Below are 6307 nucleotides of genomic sequence, written 5' to 3'. Positions count from 1 at the left end.
ACAACCAATTAAAAAAAAAAGAAAGAATGAACACTTAAAAAAAAAAAGAGGAAATGAAACAAAATGTGTTGGCAACTAATGGGATGTAGTGAACTGCTCTCCAGTATTAATCTTTGGGTTGGAATTGATTCTTTAATTGTAATTGATTCTTAAAGAATTATGTGTTAATAGATAGTGACAGAATTTGGAACTAGCTATCCCAAAATATGGTGCTTTGGTCTTTAAGGAAACTTCAGAAGCAGGAAGATCTCTCTGACCATCTCCCACCCTTCCCCCACTGAAACAGGCCATGAAAGAATTCCCTGGCCTTCCTACCAAGCAAGTTATAAGGTCATCCTTTTGTAACACCAGAGGAAAGGAATGATCTTTTCTCTGGAGGCACTGAGACACCCCCTTCCCCTCCACCAAAAAAAAAAAAAAAAAAAACAACTCTTGCTAAATTTCTCCCTGCTTATTATCATTAGCTTGTACTCCTTCTGTGCAGTCTACACCTATCCACTTCATTATCAAATTTAGCATAAAAATACACAGGTCTCCCTGTTTCTTGGCTCTTTATTTCTAAAGGCTATATCAGATAAAACTTATCTGTTTGTATGTTTTCTTCTTGGTAAGCTATCTTTTGTTGTGGGTGCCTGAGCCCTGACCCTAGCAATGGAGATGTTACTAGTACATAAACACATAAACAGCAAGAAAGTTTCTCAACATCCCCACCATTTTGTCACTGAATGGTCTACCTTGGAATAGACTGAGGAGGCAATGAATCAAAATGTGCTGCCAACTAATAGGGTATAGACAAGAAATCTTGTCTTTTATGAATTGGCTATGGTTAGGTTGGAAAAGAAATCACTTAGAACAAATAAATGAAGTCACTAAAACTTTGGTTCTGTAGACTAAAGTTTCTAATTTACTGCTCTGTTAAGTTAGCATGAGAGAGAGCTAATGAAACAAATTATCACAATCTGAGAACCCTTCAAATTATTTTGATTTTCAACTTTTTGATAAACAAAAGCTAAAATAGTAACCATAAATTGATAGCATGTGCATGTGTAAAGGGAAAAAGAATCTGTTTTAATAATTGTATGGAGAAACAAATATTAATAGATTCATTAAGTTTGCCAAAAAATGAATATTTTTTTTCCTCTAGTATTCTATGGGAAACCATCCCCTATAGAGATTGGATTATGAACCAGTCTTTCTTAAACCATCTTGGAGAAACGCTAGAGCCAGTCCTTTCTATGAAATCTGGCAAAACAGAAAAAAATCTGTATTTGTGTTTTGCCAGTGTTCAAGTCTAAATGACCTGAGACAGCATACAATCAATGGTTGCTTACTAGGTTGTGTCATGCAGTTCAGCAAGGGACCTGGAAGTTTCCCTCAAAATGGAAGACATTAATTTAAAATGATTTTCATGTAGATAAGCTACAAAGAAAATGTGTGTCTTCATTATAGAGTATATTAATATTAGAAAGAAATGGAAACTGGGAATGTCGAGAAGGAAGGGTTTGAAACAGCTCTCGGTAGTGCTCTCCAGCCCTGGCCTAGAGCACTGTGAGTCACTTACTGATGGAACACCCTACAAGGGAAAGGCCTATCTCATTACCCCAAAAGGATGAGGCTTCTCCTTCTTCTTCTTCCTGCACTTCTTTTTACTGTTTCTAATATTTACTAAGTAAACATCTTATCTAAATTTTATTTTCCAGTTAAACTTTCCTGGAAGTAAAATGCTTTCTTTCACAAATATCCTATAAATGTAAATTAACAAATTAACTTCTGGGCTTTTCCTTGGATATGTCTAACAAGCCTTATTAGCATATAATGAGTCCTGGAGAGTCTTCCTGTTTCCTAGTTTAGCTAATAAAAGTGAATCTCTGAACATGCTCAGTTTTAACTGATGCAGAACTCAAAAAATTTATTTTTCCTGAGAACTTCAATCTGGAAAAGCATTCTCTTTACCAACTCTTCAGCTACAACGGAAATGAACTGAAACTCATATTCCTTGATTTAACTTGAAAAAAGAATTTGTGATACCTTGTTATGTCTAATGGCCATACATGTTACATATTTTTATTTAAAACTATGTATAAAAATTTATTTTAGCTTTTATCAATGATGGATAGATTCATCATTTTATCAGTGATGGATTGACTCTTGCAGTTGAGTCTGGGAAATGGACACATGAGAGTTTAATATAGTATTCTTTCTATTCTGTGTGTATTTAACAATTTCATAACAAAAATTAAAACCAAAAACAAACAAACAAGAAGGCATAACAGAAGATTTAAAATGCATCTTCAAAGTTCCCTAAAATTGAAGTATGTGATTTCTACTCTGCCTGAGTTTTCAGTTGTATTTGTTTCCACAACAAGCAAAATTTTTATCTCAAGTTGCTTGGGCAATGCTATCAGGTGTCCACCAGCCCTGCCTTCTGCTCCCTGCTGTTTCTTAGCCAGAGGCACTATATTTGGATCCTGTGTATAACAGTTGATACTTTGGCTCAAGTTGTTATGAACCAACTCATTTCTTTTAAAGTAAGGATTGATACTTCTTTATCCTTGCTGATCATATTGAAATTTCTGTGAAAAAGGATTTTGATTTTTCTGGAGGGTATTTCTGCCTTCTTAATAAAAGAATTAGAAGTTCTCCTGCATGCCAAGTCTTTATCTCTATGATGTGCCAAGGTGATCTTGTTAAACTTACGTATGTTCCTATCTTTGGGTCAGAAATGCTTTAGGGTTACACAGTCCAAATTCTGAAATGATAACACACTGATCTAATTGTCACTATATTTATTTATTTATATATACATAAAATATAAAATATTTCATATGTATAATATATATATATTATGCGTTGAGTTTATAATCATATAGTTTGTATATACATATATACATCAGCAATATAAGTTTGTAAATAACACAAATTTATTAAATAATATAATTTATAAATAACATAAAATTTGGGCTGGGGATGTGGCTCAAGCGGTAGCGTGCTCGCCTGGCATGCGTGTGACCCAGGTTCGATCCTCAGCACCACATACAAACAAAGATGTTGTGTCCGCCAAAAACTAAAAAATTAATATTAAAAAATTCTCTCTCTCTCTTTAAAAAAATAACATAAAATTATACTAAATATAACAAGACTACAAGAATTTATGAAGGAATCTGAACAGATAGATATAAAGAAAAATAAAGATGTCGTTAGTTCTTTTCCCCTAAAGATTAAATCCTACACAGATCTATCAGCTTCATACTTTTCATTAAAGAAGATATTCCAGCTGGGCATGATGGTGCACATCTGAAATCTCAAATAATTAGGAGGCTGAGGCAGGAGGATCATAAGTTCAAGGCCAGCTTTGGCAACTTAGTGAGACTCCATCTCAAAAAAAATTTTTTTTTTTTTTAAGGAATGGGGTGTAGCACAGTGGTAAAGTGCTTACAGAAATAAACGAAGATGCTCAATTGATGCTAATTTGGAAAATGTGGTATATGGGCTGTTTTTCACAGTATATCCAGCCCTCTATATCTTCAGGTTCCATATCCAAAGATACCACTGACCACACACTGAAAATATTATTAAAAATGGGCATCTTCACTGAACATATAAAGACTTTTTCTTCTTGTTATTTCCTAGGTAATGCGGTGTAACAACTACTTACAAAGCATTTATATCACATCTGGTTATCTAGTAATCTGGAGATGATTTAAAGTACATGGGAGGAGATATGTAGGTTATATGTGAGGGTTATATTTTATATAGGAAATTTGAGCATCTGCAAATTTTGGTATCCATGAAAGATACTGAAAGAAATCTTCAGATACTGAGATAATTTTATCACTTTTTACATTATTGTTCAAGGCATTTGTTTAAAAAATTACCAAAATTATTTTTTTTTCTTCAAAATAGAAATCTTTTTATTTTCTATTATACAAGTAGTACATTCTCACTGTGGTATGACCAAAATTATTTTTAATGCTTAATAATAAACTTTAAAACTGCTCTATTTAGATTGATTGATATAGGTATGACAATATTAAGTGATTGGGTTAAATTAAAAACAAAACAAATTATATATATTAAAATATCTAATAATTTGTCTACCTAGGCTGAATTTGAGAATATTTTTTTAGATTTAATTTAGATATTTGTGTTGATAGAATAACCATATGCTGTATATTTTGGGCTGAATCCAACTTACATTAAAAGAAAATTCCAGAGATGCAAATTTCCATGATATATACTTTGTACAAATAGCCACATATTTTTAGTTAAGTACATGTCAAATAGTCAAATTTGCTGTGTTTAAAACCTGGCTCTGCCTATATAAGCCATCTGTACATTTTGGAGCAAGCTATATTAACTCTGTGTCTGCATTTCCTTACCTAAGAACAACAATACCTAGCTGGTAGGGTTGTTGTGAGGATAAAATAATACAATAATATTCAGGAGAAAATTTACCTATTCAGCATTTAAATAATGATTGTTATTCAGAATGTCAGCTTGTTCCAAAGGTGCCTGTTGTATGTATGTACCAATTTATATAAAAATGAATGCATATATAATAATGTTATGTGTTTTATATGTGCCAATAATATACTAATTATCATTTTCTTATAAAAGTCAGATATTTTCATAAAAAAATTGAAAAGAACAAAAAGCAAATAGGGGTAGAATAAAATTATACCAAGCTTCACTACTCAGAGACAACCATAAATAACATTTATAATCAGAATTTTTCTGAGTTTTAAAATATATAATATATATATATATATATAAAACCAAAAATGGATACATTTTGTTACTTATACATAGCAAAACTGTAGTTATTTGTTAATGTTTTTGGATTCTGAGAAGTAGTCATCTAAGTTTGGCTAAAGTATAGTTTAGAAAATATTGAAGATTCCAGTATCAAATTGCATAGATCTAAAAAAAATTATTGCTTACTTTCTTCAGCAGTTAACCTTTCACAGTGGAAATAAAGTGGCTTTAAAGAATTTTACAGAATTAATTTTATGAAATTAAATATCAATAGTTATGTGCATATTTTGCAATGTGGCAAGATTTGATGTGATGTGTAAATTAAACATTATCAGCAGAATTAATTCTGGTTTTGGTATATGTTATTGATACATATCCATGTTTTTAATATTATGCCTCATTTTAAAAACAAATATATGTGTTAGTCAGATTTTGATGAATGGGTCCATCAGTCTTACCACTGCATCCCTTACATTTTGGCTAGGAATGGCATGCCTTAATGTATTCCACTGTGACTACAATGTGAATACCTTCCAACCAAAATATTAGTTTCCTTGCTTTTCCCAGAGTATGTAAACGGAATCTAAAAACACTTAGTAGAGGTACTATCTTTTGGATGGAGAGATTTTACTGTAAATAAATCATGGTAAGATTAGATTTCCCCAAGGGATCTTTCCAATCCAACATACTACTTGTTAAGACCTTATTTGTACATTAGCCTTGTTAATAATTATGTCCTCATAGCCACACCCTTGATGGAGAGATGCATGGGAAAGCATGAGAAATTCTAAACTCAGATTATCTATCTAAGGGAGATTGTTTAATGGGTTAATAAGATTATATAAGGGGGGGCTGGGGATGTGGCTCAAGCCGTAGCACGCATGTGGCCCGGGTTCGATTCTCAGCACCACATACAAAGATGTTGTGTCCTCCAAAAACTAAAAAATAAATATTAAATTCTCTCTCTAAAAAAAAAAAAAGATTATGTAAGGGATTTGGAACAAAAAAGCCATATTTAAAGATATTAAGATTTAAAAACCAATTCATTTAAAATTAATTTTGAGCAAATGAAATTTTATATTTACTTAATCCATGAAGTTAAAAATTTGTTGTTCTACTGTCATTATACTTAATATATTCTCTAAAATATAAATATAGAAAATTATAAAATACAAAATTAACAACCTTGGGCTGGGGATGTGGCTCAAGCCGTAGCATACGAACAAAGATGTTGTGTCCGCCGAGAACTAAAAAATAAATATTAAAAATTCTCTCTCTCTCTCTTTATAAAAAAAATTAACAACCTCAAAATCTTATGTCCTAAAGATAACTATTATATGTACATGATTTTCAGTTTAACACTTGGAGTGTATTGTATCAGCCGGAAACAATAGTGGATTGTATATATGAAACCTTTAATATGGTTTCTTTTGTGGCCAATGCATCATTGCTTAGCCCCCAAATGTTAAAAAGGCCAGGGACGAAGATTTGATTTCCCAATGGCTCAGCTATTTTCCTGGTAATCTGAAGTCACAGGCTGTCCTTCAAACCT

This window comes from Ictidomys tridecemlineatus, chromosome 9 (genome assembly GCF_052094955.1).
Source record: "Ictidomys tridecemlineatus isolate mIctTri1 chromosome 9, mIctTri1.hap1, whole genome shotgun sequence".
In the NCBI taxonomy this organism is placed as follows: domain Eukaryota; kingdom Metazoa; phylum Chordata; class Mammalia; order Rodentia; family Sciuridae; genus Ictidomys; species Ictidomys tridecemlineatus.
The sequence above is the reverse complement of the archived record's forward strand: the minus strand, read 5'-3'. Positions refer to the sequence as shown.